Source organism: Manis pentadactyla, chromosome 1 (genome assembly GCF_030020395.1).
Source record: "Manis pentadactyla isolate mManPen7 chromosome 1, mManPen7.hap1, whole genome shotgun sequence".
NCBI classification, from domain to species: domain Eukaryota; kingdom Metazoa; phylum Chordata; class Mammalia; order Pholidota; family Manidae; genus Manis; species Manis pentadactyla.
Genome location: NC_080019.1, coordinates 188,062,737 through 188,083,068, shown reverse-complemented (window position 1 = coordinate 188,083,068; position 20,332 = coordinate 188,062,737). Strand labels below are relative to the sequence as shown.

The 20,332-nt window shown below is 44.0% G+C and overlaps 1 long non-coding RNA gene across 1 annotated transcript in view; it reads left to right on the top strand.

The window, feature by feature from the left end:
• LOC130684247 (uncharacterized) overlaps window positions 1-20,332 on the top strand; it is a 154,530-nt gene that overhangs the window by 121,116 nt on the left and 13,082 nt on the right. The window contains exon 3 of the long non-coding RNA XR_008998436.1: window positions 17,067-17,302. This is a non-coding gene — a long non-coding RNA (uncharacterized LOC130684247). The remainder of the gene's footprint in view (window positions 1-17,066; window positions 17,303-20,332) is intronic.

The following is a 20,332-nucleotide window of genomic DNA, read 5'->3' as shown; positions in this document are numbered from 1 at the left end:
TTCAAGACTGTGAGTCTTGAAGGGAACCCTAGAGTCAGCTCCATGACTGAGGGGGGATCTCAGGGGAGGGGCATTCTGAGAAGGACAGGTTGCAACAGCAGAGGGTTTGTGAGCGGGGGTGGGGACTGATCCGGAGTTGTTGCTGTCCCATGTGACAGTCTGGCCCTTATGAAGAACTCAAAGAGGGACCCCAGTGCCTTCTAAGTAGGAAAGTGGTCCAACGGGATTTTAATTGTACAAAGAAAAAATGTGTATAGAGATGGGTGGAGACTGTATTGACAAGTGGTGGTGCAAGATTGAAGAGCAAGGTAGTGAAACTGTTATGCCAAATTCCATGAGAAATGCAAAAGCCTGGACTAAAGCTGTGTTTGGGGTGTTGTGGGGAGGAAAAGCACATAAGGATGTTTCTCAGATGTGATAACAGAGCTGGCGAGACAGATAATCACCAACACAAATAATGGAAGAGTAGAGCAGCCTGGTGGGTGGCGAAGAGGTCAGCATGGCTGAGCTTCCTGTAGGGCATCCAGGTGGGGATGGCTGGGGTGGGGACAGTGCAGACCTGCAGACTGAGAGGAAGACGTGGAAAAGACTCTGTAGTTAACACTACCGGGGGGGAAAGGGGCATAAAACAGTGGGCGCCACCACCAGGAACAATGGTAGAGGGTGAGAAAATAGAAAGATGAAAGATGAACACAATATTTTCTGTACTTTATGAATGTCTGAATGAAGTAAAATTTCAAATTATAGAAAAGAACAGATGGAGGAAGAGAAATCTTTCATGGATAAAGATGCAACAACCATGGATCTGGAAATTCATGAGTTGATGGAATGAATGTTGCAAAAATGGGCCTTCATGGCCACATAGGATAGAGATAAATACAGGAATATTTCAATTGGATTTGGAGATTAATAGGACACAGAGGACTTCAGTCAGAGCACTTTTCATGGGGTAGTGGTGGTGGAATTGGGGAATGAGAGGAAGGGGCACAAGCAGAGAGAAACGTAAGCTCTTCCTTCTAGAAATTTCACTGAGAAGGGAAGGAAAGAGAGAAATAGTTAGAGGGGAAATTGGGTCCATATCCATACAACTGCCTATCTTTTCTTTTTTAGGTAGGCAGAGCTAGCGTATGTTATCAGGACGAGGGCAGTCAGAAGGGAGAGGTCCCACACACTGGCAGTGATGCGAAGGAGAAGGCCTGGAGGAGGTGGGAAGACTAGATTGGCGTGCAGGTGAGTCAGAGGAGTAGAGGGTATAAATGGAATCCGAGTTTCTGATTTCAGAGGCAGAGCAGTATCTGGTGAGGAAAGCCTCAGGCGTGGCTCGTGGAAGAGCACAAATTGAGGGTTCTAGAGGGCATGGCGGGAAAGGAAGTGAGACTAGCACCAATAAAAAAGATTACAGATGAGAGAAAATGATTGCAGTTATTTGTTATGAGTCTGTTTTAAATTTATTTTACCCAGGTTGACCATTTCTTTATTGCAAATAACTGTATTTGCATTTTGTATTCCTGTCTCACTAAGCTTAGGTGTCATTCTTATGATCCTTATTCAAGATGAAGGTCTCACTAGCAGTAAAGCGTATGAACTTTGAAACAAGAAGTGTAAATAAAATCGTAACTCATGACTTCAATAATCTTTTGTCTACTGCAGATAATTGGCAGTTGTTTATCTGAAATATCACCATAATGTTCAAAATGCAGAAGAAACTTGCTATTAAATGGGCCTTTTAAAACACTATATAAGTTGAGTCAATACAAAATTAAAACAAACTTATTGTACTTATTTATATGTATAAATAAATCTGTACAGTATCATAGATGATATATTATCTTTTATTTCATACCTGAAGTTAAGGACAGCATTCTAGTGAAGTCCATTATAATCACACTGGTTGATGTGGGTACAGTTAGGTATCTATACTCATACCTATTTATTTCTACCTCGGTATCTTAAGGCTTTTATGCTAAGAGGAAAGAAATATCCTGAAACGTGTATTAAAAAAATTCTGGGGCAACATCTTTAGACTTACCAAAGCTAAATTATTTTGAACTCTAATTTTAAAATGTAAGTTTGGGTAGAAGTTCATTTGCAAATAGTTGAATGTAATCATTCAGTCAGGATTTTTACCTGAATTATAAGACTATGTTGTTGTGCAAAGACCTTGAAAGATCGAGAAATGACATAAAATTTATGATATAATTTTCTAAATGACCAGCCATCGCTTCTTTAAGAAATGCTATCTTCATTTGTAACTCTCAGATACCCTGAAATTTATAATACAAATAAGATTTCTGTGGTATTGAGTCCACAACCCACACATAACAGCCCAGTATATCTTCATTAACAAGAAACATTTCTATTGATTTCATTTTGCGATGTTTCATATTACATATAACAAATATGTATGGTCACCTAAATGAATTATTACAATCCAATTTGAAATGATTGCATAGGGTTATTGTATTATCTCTAGGATGCTTTAGTCTCTGGGTGTCAAAACTGTTTTTATTTAATGGAATAACATGGAAAAGTTAATCAGAGTAGGTTAACCTCTGTGGAACTGAAGGTCACATGCATCTACTCTCAGTTGGAAATGGAGGCACTTTCAGCTTTGAACTCTCTCTGGGCTGGGAGATGGTGGCAGAGGGAATAACCAGGAGGGATTTAGGACCTGTATTTCCTCTAGCCTCACTAGTAGCAGTTGGCTTATGGAGCTTTTCGATAACTGGATTTTTTATTTAAAAATTTCCTGCAAGGAAAATAAAATTAAACAGGCAATACAAACATAATAAAAAATCAATCCTGCAGTTAACATTTCTATTGTGTGTTATTGACCGGCTTGATTTCAGGCTCATTCAGCTGTGCATACACATGCAGCTGCTCAGCGTTTCTGTCTAAGCTTGGAGTGAGGATGAAGAGTTGCAAAGAAAGAGACCTCTTGTCAAAACTATGATTTCTGATAAATGGTGCGTCTTATTATATGAGTCCTTTCCCTTCTGAGTCAGGAGTGCAGAGGCAGAAACTTCGCTTTTGCTTCACTAGCATCTTCTATTCGATGGGCACACAGAAGATACCAAGACTAGTGTTCACTGAGTATAACACAGCTTGCTTACTTGCATGGTGCTTTCCCTTTTGCAAGAGTCTCTGAGGTAGGCTTCTGCCTTAGTGACTCTGTTATGGTTTTTTGTCTTGCTGCAAAGCCCTTTGATTGCTCTTATAGGACTCAGATGCAGAGATGGAAAGCTAGAAAGATGTCCAGTCAAAGGCTGAGGGGAAAACATTGCTCAGCAATCAATTCCTCTAAGTTGGCAAAGGTCTTTTAAACTTCTGGTCAAGATGGCTAACTGAGATAACTGCGGAAGTCCCCCTTCTTGAATGTCACACAGGCATTCAAAACCAGGAAGGGAGCTCTCCAGGAGCCTGAAACAAGAAGCCACCGGTGGAGCAGAAGGAGGCCTGGGACCTCTGGGCAGGGTGTCTACTGAGCCTGGGTTATAACATTGCTCTGGGAGGGAGTTCAGATTTCAGGATCCTTGGTGTAGGAGGTAAGACTGAATTCCCAGTGGTGACTGTCCTGTCATTGAAACAGGGTTTAAAAACTCAGACCCAGATGTGGACATTGTGTGCTGAACCATGAGCAGAAAGGGAATTACTTGAGGGAATCAGGACAATTTGCCCAGTGTGAGTATGAGACTAAATGTACTCAGCCAGATCTCAAGTCAGAAGATTCAATTAAAAACAAGCCTAGCACAGAAATGAATGTAGAAAGCAGCCTGAAACTCCACAGAGTCTGCAGGAGCCAAAATTAAACTGTCCCATGGGGTCACCTCCATAACCCAGGGAATACAGGTAGAACCCCTTCAGGAGCCAAAGACAGGCTTACATATGACATGCTGAGAGCTTGTATGGTCTGATCTCCCGTAAGTGACAAAAAACCACATAACACACATAGACAGTTTCCCCATGAGAGAGGGTCAATAGATGCAACAACTACAATTCCCAAAGAACTGCAAGTAAGAGTAATGTCCAGGGGATTTAAAAATAGGCATGATTTAGATAACCTAAGTGAAAAGTGAGGGATAGATTTTACAATGCAAGATGAAAGAAAAGCAGGTAGATTTGAAAAAGAAACAAGTATATTTCCAATGCAACTGAAGAAAGAAGTAATTTTGAAGATAAAGCTGAAAAAAACCCTACTCAGACTAAAGCTCAAAGAGACAGACAGCAAATATGAAATAGAAATGGAAACAATGAACACAAAATGACAAGTTCTAAAATATAGCTAATAGGAGCTCTAGAAGAAAATTACAGAAAGAATCAGAGGGACAATAGTCAAAGAAGTTTTAGTGGAGAATTTTCCATAACTAAAAATCATTAAACCAGACTGCAGTAGCATGCTAAGCTTTGAGGATATATAACATGAATGCATACCAAACACACTGCAGTGAAACTTCATAATATGTAAAGATGATATAAAAGTTTAAATGTGCACCTGGAAAGGAGCAGCAGTTGGACTGACAGCAGACTTTTCATTGGCAATAACAGATATCCGAAGATATCAAATACTCTTTTCTAAGTTTAACTATCAACTTGACAATCTATACTCAGGTGAATGATCATTCCAGAGGGAGGGGAGCTTTTCCTAGCAGATATGGGCCTGGGATACTGGCAGGGATGCTGGTGAGGGTCCTCATGATCATTTCTCTTCTTTTCATTCCCTTCAAAACTCTCTCAATACAATGGTTTCAGTCCCTGATGTATAATGAGTAAAGGTAAAATAAAGATATTTTCAGACATACAAATACTAAGAGGCTTACTACCTGAAAGAGCAAATAAACAATGCAATATTAAAAGACAGAAATGGAAGTTAAAAGGAATCAGTGGGCAGGAAGGAGCAAAAGCAAGTTATGAAACTGGTAAAGACATTTTGCAAATCTACCATAATAATATTGATGATATCTGAAGGGCTATTTAAAATAAGAAGGAATTAAAATACTGGACAACAATAACATGGATGATAGGCAGAATTTGGGGGTGGGTGGATTAAAGAGTTCTACAGTCCTTATCTTGTGGGAGAGTAGAATTATTGGTGACTGTCAGAATCTGAAAAAAGGTTAAGTATGATTAATACTTTATTAATAAAATTATAGAAATATGGATATGTAATTCCAAAAGAATAAAAACAAAAAAGGGATAAAAAGAAACAAAATAAGCAGAAGTCAGGAAAAAAAGAAGAAAAAAATAAACCGGGGAAATATAGCAAAAATAGATCCAAATGAATGATCAGCAATCAAAACCAACATAAATGGATCAATCTCTTAAAACAGTAGTCTCAGATTGGACAAAAGTTCCCTCGTTTCTTTGTTCCTCAGAGAGAGCCCTGTGTTGTCCTTTCTCAGTATCCGCATGGAAAAAGGTAATTTTTCATGATAAGACCACTTCATTTCACTCTTTGGAAATTAAGTGTTATCTGTCTTGTATTTCTGCAGATATGATCAGATCCTAGACCAAGAATCCCACCTAACGTCGAGCTGGTGTGCCACCAGGGAGCAGGGGCGGGACAGCTGGTTTTGATAGCTCTACTCAGGTCTGGTGAACAGCAGAGGGCTGAGAAGCAGTGAGCCTGTTCCTGCGTGGAGCAGATGCAGAGATGGGGAATGCAAGCTGAGTAGTTAGATGATTCACAGGATGGTTGAATAGCTTTACTCAGAGTGCTGATAAATGGATCAATGGCTGCACGCAGAGAGGTTTTCAGTGAAAAAGGCTTTTGGATTTTAATTGAGTTTTGGTATGAAAGTATGTGGCTACTGGACTAGCTAATGTGATTTTACAGGGCAATAATGGAAGTAGAGTGTTCACAATCAAGGGTGTGATAGATCCTCTCTACTTGTTCTTATCAGACCACAGCTGGAGGGCTGAGTTCAAAGGCAGGTCCTGGGGCATCACCTAGATGTTAAGAGTATCAAATCCTAGCTCATGGATACTTAAGGGAATAAGTTGTGTGTGGGTGGGGAGGGATGAGGTGTTTATCTTACAGCAGACATTCCATTTGTCCCTAAATATTCCATGGACCATCATAGTGTGTGGGGATTTGACCTAATCTTTGTTGCCTTAGTAAACAGACATGGAACCCCTAAGAACATTGTAACTAAACTGATCAAAAGTGAGTGGACAGTTGTAGGAGGCAGAGAGCTTCCTCATATAGGAAGTGTCCAAGCCGAAGCTAGACTGCTTTCTGTTGGCAGCATTATGAAAGATGGCTGCACTGGGCCTGGGTTAAACTTGCTGGCCCCTGACCTCCCCTAGCACCCTCAGATTCTGGTTCTGTGTCTGTCCTGACGCTTCCAGTGAGCTCGTAGGGTGGGAGTGATGGATGCCTTTTATATTCCATGTCTGACTCCCTGTTCAAACCATACATGTACTTGTGAGGCTGACACAATAAGACAAATGATGACAATAAACTAAAGGAGAGAAGGAAAGGTCTCTGTGAAGAGGTTCCCTTCATCCCAGGCCATCACAACCCTTATGATGTCTTCAGAATTATCTGAGGATATTACATGATTCCTTGGTTCCTAGTAAATTAGAATCTTACACTTCTGGCAAGAAATCAGCACTTTTTAAAAAAGTTTCTCATGTAGTTTTTGTTCTTGGTTAGGCATAAAAGCAACTACTCCAGGGACAAGGTTGCTTTCAATCCAGCTCGTGGTGAAGAACTGAAACTTGTTTTCCTCAAATCTTTTCTGCTGACACCCCCAGTAGATGACATTCTGACACACGTTGTCTCAGATGTCTTTGGTGCTGGGACACAAAAAAGGCAACAGGTTATATATAAATCACATTTACTGAGTGTTAACCACCTTTGTTCTTGCTCAGGATGCAATAGACTCAGACATTCATTGTGCACTGATAATGTCTGTGTATTCATCCATCCATCCATCCATCCATCCATCCATCCATTCATCCACCCACTCACCCATCCATCCATCCATCCATCCATACGCCGTGTATTTATTAACCTACTATTGTTTGTAGTATATGCCAAGAAATGATCGAAGAAGTCTTGCTGGAGGTGGGTAGGAACTGATTCACCCCAAAGGTTATAGTAATGTTGGCTCTGCCCTTAGAGCGATTTTAGCTTTCCTCAGAGACACACTGACCCTAAGTGAGCTCTTCGGAAGCTCTCCATCGGGGCAGCACTGCTGTGGTGGAAAAACCAAACCTACTGGAGGCAGCTAGAAGTGGTTTTCAGTAATTCTATGACTTTGGGTGATCTGTTAGTCTTTCTGAGACTCAGCTTCCTCATTTCTAAAACATAATGATAAGAACAAGAACAAAATTGATGTGAAGATCAAATAAGATAAGGTAACTAAAGAGTGTCATGTTATTTAAAAACTTCTATGAGTAGAAGCATCCATTGCTTCTACCAGAACTCACTCCCTTACCCTCCCTCTCTTTCCTTGAGAGACTTGTTTAGTGTGGGTCTGTGTACAGACCCTGCTGACCTAGAGACATGTTCCTTGTTGGTTCAGTATGTTTCTGATATTAACAATCCGGTGCAGACACAGAGCCTCAAGTCAGATACACAAAAAGATCCAAGCCTTTTTCATGTGTGTGCTCCTGGGATAAGTCCTAAAATGAGCTTTCCTCTTAGGCAGGATTGGGAATCAGCGCATGACACTTGTAGCTGCAGCCACCTGCAGCGAGTGGCCTGTTCATTATAGATGCTTGATTTCGCTAGCAAACCCTTGTTTCTGCCTTCGCAGCCACAGTGCTTGGGGTTAGGACAGAAATCGAGTTCTGTCTCATGAAAAGATCTCCCACCCAGCCTCTGGAATGAAGTGAAAGGAAGGAGTGGGCCTGTGTCACTGTCACAGCGTGAAGGATTTCCATCGACCCAATGGCTTGATGGAATTTCAATCCTAGGCTCTGAGTCCATTTCCTCTGCCTCTGCCTCCTCCAGGGACGGGCACTGTGTCCACAGTCAGCAGAACAAAGGCCGGCGGGGCTATTAATATTTCAGAAAGGTGAATGTGGAAATGGCATTCTGTGAATGATGCATTGCTCCTCCTCGGGGCTGCCCTTGTGAGGCTGGGAGAGAAGGGTCCTTCAGGAGGCGCCTGTGAAACCCCGTGTCTGGTGCTAGGTTCTCACATCTTGCTGTAGAAATAAGCCTGGTATGTCTGGCTCCCTTACTGTGCCCTGTGCCAGTCCTGATCCATCGTGCTGCTCTCCACCCCATTCTCAGCCATGACCCCAGGAGTCCCAGCCTTCTGTCTATGCCCCGCCCACATCCCATCAGCTGAATCAACAGGTACATCCTGGTAGGATGCAGTGTATGTCACTGATGCTCTGTCAGTGACGATATGTACTGAACCCTCCTATGTGCTCCAGCAGGGAGACGCTGACAGAGGAAGACAATCCCTGACATCATGGCTGATCATGTGGCTGGGGAGATGGGACAATTCATATAAAATGACAGCAATCAGGTCAGAAAACCCTGACAACCGTACCAGCCCTGGGGTTGAAATGCATGCGGAAGAAGGAGAGATAGCAGCTGCTGCCAAGACTCAGGAAAGTTCAGGAACGAGTGGACATTGAGTTGTTTTTGGAAGGATGAGCCCTATTTAGTGATGTCACAGAGGCCTGACGATCACTGGGTCCAAAACGCACTGAGCAATAAGGGAAGCACATTAAATATTTCTTAATGAACTTGGAGGATGCAGTACTGGGTGATGGTTAAGAAGACAGGCTCTGGAGCCAGATGCTGATTCCACCACTCGCCAGCAGTGGGGCCTCTGTGCCTCAGTTTCCCCAGCTGTAGAATGGGGACAACAAGAGTACTCAATCATGAGGACCAACGGAGATGGCAGTTCTAATGCATTCTCAGTCACCTCTGATACACATCAGAGGTGAGGTCTCTCTCTCTGCTATTAACTATACAGTCACATGGGAAGAACCTTTCTCCTTGTCCAAATGAGAAAACCCAGGCCAGTGTGGGAAATGTGATTTTATTATTAAGATTGCTCAGCTGATGGCCAGTGGAGAAGGAACTAGAAGGTGGTGCCTCTGACTCCTAGCTGACTGGAAACTGTGACCCTTTACCTCATCTTTACAGGAGAAAACAGAATTTGGCCTGAAAGTATCTAATATATAACCATATTGTTCCCAGAAACCAAGATCAATAATTCTGAACTGTATCAAAATGCCACAAGAAGGTAAATGATTCCACAGCTGCAACCACAACACTGGAAGCTTCTAGCTTCTGCCGAGCACCACACAGAGGGGTTGGGGAAAGAGCATCGCAGGTGTTTTTTTTTTTTTCCTGTTCTTCAGAAACTTAAACTGGAGAGAGAAAAGACAAGGCAGACAGAGCTGAATAAGCCACGGCAGGGTTTACTGTGGTGTAGACCTGTTCTAAGTCACTTAATCTCACCCTAACACTTTGAGGTAATTTGTATTGTTAAACCCATTTTCTGGGGCCCACAGGGGTGGTTATTTGGCCAGGAGAACATGGTTAGTCAAGTGAACAGATCTGTAGTTCACAGATCATGGATTCTTTTACAAAATGGACACATCCGTGTAACCACTAGCCAGGACAAGATGTGGAATATTATCAGGAGGACAAGAAGCAGAATAGTATCAGTATCTTGGAAGCCTTCCTGTTTTTACCACGAACTATTCTTGTTCAGTTCAGTGTTTCTCCAGCTTTGCTTTTTATTATCTACTCTCTTGCAGAGTTTTTGAGACCTTGTTTTCCTAATTATTTTCTGGGAAATTATAATACCACAGAGAGTCTTTGAACCTGTTTATGTACTGTATGTGTGTGTGTATATATATATATATATCTGTACTCTATACCTAAAAAGAGTAAGGTGTTTTGGCCCCAGGAACCACTTGTCATCTCTTTGGGGGCAACATGTCCCATCTGGAATGTGTGCCCCAGAGCAGGGCTTCCTGCAGAGGACACAAGGGGACATTTCAGGGACCTCAACACCTGCCCAAGGTGTGCACAATATTGCTTGCATGTGCATTTTTTCTGGAGTGATCTCTAGTGTTCTTCTGTTTATGAAAAAGCTAAAGAAGATGTCAGATTTCCTGGCAGGGTGGGAGCCAGATCAGATCAGTCACCAAAGGCTTGGTTAGCTGCAAAGTAATCTCCTTAACTAGGGGTCCCTCTGGGGTGGATGCTCCTTCCTCCGTAGCACCCCACAGAAATTGTCTCTCAGTTGGGCTGCCCTGCTTCACACAGACCTTGTTGCTGTTGGGCAAACTGCCCAAATTTAGTGGCTTCAAACAGCACATACTTATTATCTCACCATTTTCAGGGGTCTGGACATGACTCACCTGGGTTCTCTGCTCAGGGTCCCACAGGCTGGGACCAAGGTGTCAGCTAGGACACCAACTCATCCGAGGCTTGGGCCTCTTCCAAGCTCACTGGTGGTTGGCAGGATGCAGGGTGTTGTGGCTGTAGGACCGAGGCCCTCAGCTCCAGAGACCCCCACCAGTCCCTGAAGCATGGCACTCTCCGCAGACAGCTCACAGCATGGCAGATGGCTTCTTCAAGGCCAGCAGGCTTCTCCCTCTAGTGTATGGAGTCTTCTACATATATAAGTAATGGGCTTTACAGACACACACACACACACACACACACACACACACACACACACAAGTCAAGAGGAGGTTATTGTATGAGGCATAACACTAGGGGAGGGAATCACAGAGACAATCTATGAATTCTGCACCCACAGTGCCTCTGGTTCCTGGGCTCAACCAATGTGAGGTCTTCAGAGAGAATATCTTGGGGAGAGATTGCTGGAGCTTCCCAGAGTTACTCAGTGGGCTAGGATGTCAGTGGCTTGTTCCTTCAGGTGTGGCCCTCTGTTAAGAGAACAGATTCTGGAGATGGGTTACTGGGGTTAGAATCTGAGCTCTGCTCACCAGCAGCGAGGTCCTGGGCAAGTTACCTTACATCTCTGTGCCTTACTTTCTTCACTTGTAGAAGAGCTACTTCATGGGTGGTTGTATGAATGAGTTTAATAAATAGAGAAGACTAGAGGGCTGGTGGTACGTAGTGAGTGTTCCATTAAAGTTAGCAATAATAATATCATTATTAGTCTCAATGTCCATCTCTGCAGGGGTACATTCTGAGCCTGCATGACATGTGACTTGAGGCTATTTGACCCTGATGACATGTGACTTGAGGTCATTCTTCTAGCACCTTCTTCTGGGGACAATGTGAGCTGTTGACACAGAAGAAATTTCTTCCCTGGGCTCCTTCTCACGGGGAGGTGGACATGTGATTTTATCATAGCTGCAAGTTAAAGACTGTCTGGCCTTCTCAGGAACTTAAAAAAGTGCAATTTGCTGCAGCAAAGGCACGAGGGGGCCAAGTCATCTTACCTCAGTGCCTGAGAGAAAGTTTCGGCGCCTCCCCTCACAATCCCAGGACTGGGCCGGTGCTTTCAGATTCCTTGTTCAGATTCCTTGTCCCTGATTATGTGAGTTCCTCCTGTTTCCTTCCAGTGAATCTCACTCCTTGCTGGAATTGTCCACAGTCCATTTCTGGTGAAAGGCGGTGGAAGTTTCGGGTTGCAGAAGCCCATCCTGAAGAGGCCATCATGGATTATAGCTGCTGGAGGCTGGAAAGAGGCTGGTTCAGCTGCCCAGCCCTGTTCCTCCTGAAGAGAGAGACCAAGTGCAGCATGAGTTCAGATGAGCTCTCTGCACAAGCCCTGCAAGTTAGGGAGTAAATATTTCTATTTATCCAACCTTGGGAATTTCTTAATATACTAGCTGGACTGTGGATTATTTTAGGCTCCTAGCATGAAAACTTCTCTCATGTTATGATTGATGCTAAGATCTATAAGGTGTCAGTGAACCTTGATCTATTTATTTTTAAAAGTTAAAAAAATTAATAAGGCACTGAAATATAAAAGCAGCTCTGAATTCCCAACAGAAATATTGATTATATGTATACTCTGTCAGATAGGTTTCTTTTAAATGCCCAAACTCAGGTGGTCAGACTAAAGAGCTGCCTATTATTTGTGGCCAAATGTTTTCGACTATACTAATGTCTTGAGGGCCTACTATGTGCCAGCCACTGTGCTGACCGGTGTACATTAGGGAGTAAAACATATGTGCTTCTTGCCACTGGGAAATCTCACAGCTTGATGGCAAAATGTATCTTAAAAGTCTCTGAATGTTTTTAAAAAATTTTTTGTGGATAGTTTTTGTCTCTTTAGGTAATTATTTAGCAATGAAAAGGTTGATGGTGTTAGACAATAATGACAACCTGATGCCAACTAATTATGATCTGCCTTCTGTAGCACTTTCACATAATGTATGACCAAATGTTACAGAATGAATGAGATGTCAGCATAGTCTTGTGCCTGAAAGTTCACTTGCTATGTTCTATTTTGATTACTTAGAAAAATTCACTCATGTCTATTTATTAAAAAGGAAGATTCATATATTCATATTTATTAAGAATTATCTGTCATTTGTAACAAGTCATCTAATTTAAGTGGACTTGAGCCTCAATAATATTTTCCCAAGCTATCAAAAAAATACTAAAATATAATTTCTATTTTTAATCTTAAATATGATGTGTTACTTACTTTGAACAATTAATTGTATAGCTAATGACACATACAAGGAAGTGTTTGTTTATCAACATTTTGTGGGGAGGGCATAAATTAAGTTTCAAAAATAATTCTAATGAGAAAATACCTAAGAATAGTTAGAGTTTTCTCATACTAAGTCCTCAATCTTTAATATAGTTCCTTTGGCTTGATGTAGCAAGCCGGACATTTCAAGGTTTACCCCGTTATCAGATAAACTATCTTTTCCCCATGGTGGTGACATGGGGAAACCCTACCTCACAGAAGGGTACATTTAGAAGTTAGTTTTGGGGGTTAGAATGTTCTTCCTCATCGAATGATTGGCAGGATCCCAGAAAAGCTGAGGGAAGCCCAGGTGAGCAGCGTCACACAATACGAATGGGGTGGGAGAGCGCTGGTGGTACGGGACCGACTCTGTGGGAAGATGTACCAAGAATGACACCATGTGCTGGGCAGTTATCTTCTCCTTCCAGAAATAAGAGAGAGAGAGCCTCGTCCCTCCCCTGCTAGGGGCTGGTTGTGGAAGTCACGAGTGGCCTTCATGGTTTGGTGCCCCTGCAGCGGGTAGCAGAGGAAGCAGAGGTTAAGTGGTGGGGGTCTAGGGATGAGGAGTTGGGTATTCCTGGGTCCAAGGCAGTACAGGGACCTGGGGACCCCTTTTTGAGTCAGTCATCTGGTACTGACAATCATGTGGGTGTTCTTGTCCACCGCCGTCCACCATTTTGCCCCTTCTTTTGCAGGTCCCAGGCATGGGCCTGTGTGAATCTTATACCGTCAACCTCCCTAAAGTTTCTCTCACTGAAGCTGTCCATGGAACGAGATATATTTCCACGCTTCTCTCTGACCCTTCTGTTTCTCAAGGAAACAGCATGGAAATGCTCTGTAACAAGATCATACAGGTCCAAGAGTGCTTCACAAAAGTTCTTGACCACCCAGAACCTCAGAGTGTGACCTTATTTGGAAATAGGGTCTTTGCAGATATAATTAGTTAAGAAGAGGTCGTTAGGGTGGGCCTCAGATTCAATTACTGGTGTTATTATAAAAAGAGAAAAAGATATGCACAGAGGCAGAGAGAAGAAGGCCATGTGGAGATGGAGGCAGAGACTGGAGTGAAGCAGCCACCGCCAGGAGGGTCTGGAGCCACCGGAAGGTGGAGGCGGCAGCAAGGATCCTCTCCTAGAGCCTTTGGAGGCAACACAGTCTTGCCTTTCAGACTTCTAGCCTCCAGAACTGTGGGAAAATAAATTTCTGTTGCTGAAGCCACCCCATTCGTTGTCACCTGTTATGGGCCCTAGGAAACACATATGAAGAGATTTGGTGGGACTTTTTCAGTTGCCCCAGAACTAGAGACCAGTGTCTTCACTTAAAACAAAGGCATCAGAAATCCCCACACCCTAGAGACAGCCATCAACACGCAGGTCCACAGAAACCCACAAAGAGTCAGCCCTGCTGTCACCAGCCACCACCCAGCACCTTTATAATAAAACTGAGATGGAAAGAGGGTGGTCTTCAGAGAAGAGACAGTACCGCTCACGTGCAGGCAAGAGGGATGATGCAGGGAAATACTAAAAGGTCAGAGGCACAAGAAAGAAAGAGAGACTTGCCTTCCCCAGCTGGACACTGGCTTAAGCAGTAGGTTTGCTGACGGGCTCATCTGAGAGACGTCAGAGGGGGAGCAGGCTAGAGGGTGGGAGTGGGGCAGCCTGCATTCCCATGGTGTCGTTAGGAAGGTGGAGTCTCCTGTGGGTCAATGAACATCCCGGAGAGATAGCTGGGCTTGAGCCATCTGGTCGGTACCAGCTCAGTGGGGTGTCCTTCAGGCACAGACACCCAGCAGTGAGGGAATGGGATTTGTTCTGGCATGGGAGAATAGGGAAGGGGTGAAGGAGATCAAGCCAGAGACAGGTACCCATGCCAGGGAATGATACAGTAGGTGGGAACAGAAAAGGGAGATGGCAGAGTTATCAGAGTCTCTAAGAGCTCAGACACGTGCCTGTAAGTGATTCAATGTTTGGATGCACCCCTCAGGATATCATGAGCCCATCAGCCAGTAGAGCTGCAAGAGACCCCCCAAGAGAAGACGTCAGAAGTGGCCACTTAAATGAAGAGACACATGTCCCCTTTTGGTGCCTCCTTCCTGACCCATCGAGTGGGGAGCTCAGCTGGGAATAGGAATGGGTGCTGCAGAAGCAGACCTCACCCCGCCCTTCAGCGTGTGGGGTCCCAGCTCAAGTCTGCATAGAGCAAAGGAGGACATGGGATTTAGACCAAGATTGAGATGGAAGCTCTAGAATGTACCTTCATTCATTGCCTAATCATTTAAAAAATTTTAAGTGACTGGAAAAGTATGGAATCTGCCCAACATACTGATGAGGGGTGTTAAACTGGCAGCTCAACAAAGCAAAGCGGGAGCAATGGTTAGAAGACATCAAGCCATTTTGTTTGAGAAAACACGTCTTGAGGTTCCTTAATACACAGGTTACAGTCTCAAGAGGTTTTGCTTCATTTATTTATTTACTCATGTCCATAGAGACACAAACAGCCGGGATGGACTGTGCTTCCTGCTTTCTCGTTTTCACCTGGAAACCTGTTGGGCAAGGGACAGGGTCACGGGCTTTTCCCTCAGGATGAGACCAGCAACGCAGGCTTGTTGCTCTACCTCCATGCCTCACGGATGTCAGACTAGCCCAGGGAGTGGTGTTTGAGGAAGGAAAAATGGATCAAAGAATAAGCTGGGAATGAGAACTTAAGACCTCTTCTCTACATTCCAAAAGGGGCTCCCCAACTCCATATGCCCTGGACATTTTGTCTCAGGAGTTAGCATCAGGCATTCCTTAGTGTGGACAAGGGGAACTGTACCCTTCTGGGTGGGGGGGCTAAGGCAGAATGCACTGGGGCTCAGGGGTGAGGTCCCCCTCAAGGCTTGCCCCTCATTCCTTTCCCACCCCTCACCCCCTCCAGGAGGCACTGGGACCGCTGGCTTTGCCACCGGGCCTCTCCCAGATGATTATGAGTTAGAGATGAGAAGTGAAGGACAGGGTCTGGTGGGGGCAGCTCCAGGAAGGGTCAGGAAGGGAGATTCTGAGCAGCTTCTGCCAATGGGGAGAGAGGGGCGATCCTGTGTCTCTGCTGTCTGTATGGAACACGCCAGCACAGCCATTTCTGTGGTGAGTACAACTACTATATAAAAGTGTACTTATTAAGGAAAGATGTCTGGCTTGTTTATACATTTCCTTTAAAACGTTTAGTAACTTGTGTTTTGGAGAGTACCTGCTTCTGGATGCTTGAGAGTAATGCAGCTGTGAATTAGGAGTTGGGACGTTGGTATCCAGTTGCATGCTGTATCTTCACCTTTGCATCTCCAGATGAGCTTCAGTGTTAGCACACTGCAGATCCCAAGACTTGAGTCAGCCTAAGTGGTTTTATTTCAGCAATGTGACACTCTATTTTCTGGGAGCATTATAGAAGAAAGACCTTCAGTAGTAGCCTATACTGGAGTGAGCTTTAAGTTTATGAGAATCTTGGGCAGTCAGATGCTCTCACTAAAACATCAAACTAATGATAAACTCTGTTTCTTAAAGCCTGCTGAACTCTTACTCAGAATAGGACACCTTTACTTACAACCAAGGAGGTTTCTGTTGGTGTTCTGGGATCTAGAGGATTCATAATGGAAGTATTCAAGGAATAGTTAATGGAAAGAATATGTGTTTTCTCACTGCCACAGTTATTAGTAAAAAATATGAATGCTTCATTTGGAAGGATAAATTGATTCGTCAGCCAACATAATGCATTCAACAATTCTGAAGGAGACAAAATGAGAAAGCTGATTTGAAGTACTATATCTTAAAAAAAAAAAAAGAATCATATTGTGGAGCTGCAATTACTCTTCAACGAGAAAAAATAAAATTGCCCATCTTTGAAATATGCCAAGTATCCAACTTACAACTAATCCTGAATTTCAAATCAATAAGGTTTAATATTTCACCAGCCATCATAGGTGGAAATCAATGCTGTCATGGCTCTTTGGGAGAATAGAAGCTTATGAAATAAAGGACTGAAGGCAGTCATCCAAGGATGAAATAAAAGAAATATGCTTTTCAAGGGCTTTTGTGAAAGGAAACCATATGGCAACTCAACCTATGCCCCCGAGGTCTTTTCCTTCCAGTTGCAGTGTTAGGTCCTGATGGCTCATGGTTATGGTTTCAAAAGGACTAGTGAAAGAAGGAATAGGGACACCACCAGCCTGGCGGGTGTTAGAGAATGAGCCAGGTGGTGGGTTCTTCCAAACTGGGAACCCTGACATTTATGCTGATAAACTGTATTAGTTAGCTTTACTGCATAACAAACAACCCCGACTAGAGTAGATGAAAACAATAGCCATTTGTTTACGTGTCTGTGTGGGTTGGCAGTTTGGCCAGGACTCAGCTGACATTTTTCTTGTCTCAGCTGGGTTCACTCATGTGCCTGCAGTCTGCTGCTGAGTTGGCTGGGCCTGGCTCATCTAGGATGGGATCAGATGGGACGGCAAGTCTCTGCTCCACCTGGTCTCTCATCCACAGCTTTTGAAGGATTCCAAGAGGTGGAAGTATGCAAGAACCTCCTGATGCCTGTGCCCCAGGTTGCAGACCGTCATTTCTACTTCACTCTTTTGCTGAAATGAGTTACAACAACCCAGATTCAAGGTAAGGAGAAGTAGATGCCACTTATACCCTCTGCAAAGTGTCACAAAATCACATTGCCAAGGATATAAATCTATGGAAGATTGAAGGATCATGGCCATTTTGCAGCCTATGAGAAGAGCATTTTTACCATTAATCAGTGTTCCAGAGCACAGACTTTGGGCTGTCGGAAATACCACGTCACCAAAAAGGGTGCCGTGTCTGGATAGTGGAAATGGCTTGGGTTAGAAGTGGTTCTTGATTATCTTCTAGGCAGTTTTCACACCACTTTACAGAAGGAAAGAATAACAAAACACATCTCCAGGGGCAGATCTTAAGAAGAGGAATAAATAGAACAGGATCTTCACTGTAGAATGAAACATCATGGTGATTAATTTTTAAGAGGCTGGTTCTCAGGGGAGGTGACACCTTACATTATGAGAAAGCAGAGGGAGAGGCTCCAGGAACAACCTCTGAGAGTGACTTGGGGTTTAAACCACTGGAAATGAGATGCTCCATCTGAGCAGCTGGTAATGTCTGGAAATTCCCATATGTAAACACATGGCTTGAGGGATAGTGTTACTTAACCACAGACTGAGGGCCTGTATGATGGGCGAGATCTGTAAATCCCAGCAGGGTCAACCACCATGGCTGGGTGGATTAGTGCCCTCAAAGGTGCAAGGGCTTACAGTGCCGAGGAGGAGAATGCAAGACAGCTGGCTGAGTGCTGCCTTGTCCTAGTCTGCAGTGCTGGGGGACCCCCATGCCTGAAAATACTCACTGGCTTCTTAGTTACCACTGACTAACCTAGTCTTCAGACAGGACTACCTGCTGCCTACACTGAGCCCTTGTTACAGTCATAGGACAACAAGCCATTTGTGGAAGGGCAGAAAGGAAAATCAGGGCCTGCCTGAAGGCTTCCCTGGGGCCAGGAGACCATCTGGGAACAAGCCCTCTATATGCGCCCGTGTCCTGTCCCCCTGCCTCCTTGCTCCCCTTGTCTAATTGACCCTTGTTGGGCACCTGTGGCAGACGGACCTTCAGGTGGCCCTCATGTACCCACCCAGTGCAGTCCCCTCCTCTTGAATGTGGGTGGGGCCTCTGACTTGCTTGTAAACACAGAATATGGCAGAACTCACGGAATGCCCCTCCTGTCCTAGGACACTGTCGGGTGTGAACGTGGGCAGGGCTGGGGCACAGAGGAGCTGGAGGTGGGTCCCTTATAAAAGTGAGGGTGACAAGGAAGTTGGCAAGTCAGGGAGTTCTAAACTGCCTAGTTGCTAGGTGTGGACAAAGAACAAAATCGTGTCAAAGTGACAGCACAGATAAGATGGAGTTTCAAAAGGCTAAATGTGGAGAAAGACAGGAACCTTTAGAAAGTCATATGGCCAAGGCTGTGCTGCCTGGAGGACTGGGTGGAAGCAACAACATTCTCTGAGGTCAAATGTTCCCCGTTCCCTGCAGCCTTTTTTGATTGGCCTCCAACCCAATTTAAAGTTAAATGTTACCCTCACTTCATTCTGATACTCTTTCTTCCTGCCTCTAATATCAATTTCATTTGCCTTTTGTCAGTTACTTCTGTGTCTTCAGATTTTAAGCTCCTCCAGGGAAAGCAGTGTGTGCTGGTTGTTTTTGTTTTTCCGTCACACCTTCTCTGTGCATACCGAGTACCTTGGCATCCAGTGGGCTCGTGCTCATTGCTTGATTTAATCAGCATGCTATATTTATAGCAATCCTTTTGTTAACACATTTACACACATCAAAAAGCTTGTTCTGTAGAATCACCCAGAGCAATTACTCCTGGGGAAAGGAATAGGTCCTCCAGCAGTCTAGCCTAAAAACGTGCCATCTGTCCCTCCTTCATGTGTTGACACCCATGTTGTGGTTGCTCTGAAACCTCCCTGAGCTTCTGTGAGTTTCTCCATCTTCAAGGAGCACTGAGATTGTATTTCTTCATTCTTCCTAAGTCAGCTCTCCACATGTTAGAAGATCGCCTTCTTGCCTCTCCTTGAGTAAATATCACCAACTACGTCAACCCCATCTCACCTAGTGGGGTAGCCATGTCTTTCACTGGTATTGTTTCCCTCCTATGAATGGTCTCTTATCTGTCTTGAAGTGCAGTGCCTGACCTGAACCTGGGTCTCTACCAGCCCACCATGTAGTGGGACGGTAACTACATTTGAAAGGTGCCCTGAGTGTCTACTAATGCAGCCTAAAACCCCTTAGGTTTTGTTATTGGCTACAACATATTATGCAAGCAAATCATGCTTGGGACCACATCTTCCCTCCTTAAACTGCCAAGATTCTCACACCCTCTATTGTGTTATTGGTTTTGGAATAAATTAAGGAACTTTACATCCATTCCAACTACATTTCTTCTTGATGGTTTGGGGCCACTGGACCAGTAGGATGAGAACATTTTATATCTTCATTCTTTTGTTTAATGTATTGCAGTCCTTCCCATATTTATGTCATTCAATGTTCTAACAAGCACGACTCCTACAACACTATTCAAGACACTCAGGAACTTGCGGAGCAGAACAGGGCTGAAAACAGAGCCTAGGGGCACTTGGCTGCAGTCCCCTTCCAGGCTGACATCACTCTATTAATCAACACTTCGGATACTCTTGTTCAACCAGTTACAAATTCATTTAACTGTACTCTAGTGCTAACCCCCATTTCTCCATCTTGTCTACAAGAATATCCTGAGCAACTCTGTCAAGTGCCTTGCTGAAATCCAGATTCACCCATCAACCAGCCTAATAACCCTATCAGGAGAGGAAACGAGATTAGACTGGGTGACTTGTCTAAGAGCCGGCAGCCTCTTGGCAGTCCGTTTTCCCATCCCTGAGCGCACAGATCAACCCGTAATGATTAGTTCTCATGTTCTGCCAGGGATCAATATTAAGCCCACTGGTCTGTATTTCATAGAATATTCCTTTCTCTTCCCTCTCTCCCTTCCTATCTCCAAGCCCTCCCCGACCCCTTTTGAAAACTGAACCTTTGCCTGCCTCAACTCTTCAGCAATCTTTCTTTTCCTTCTTGTATTCTCCA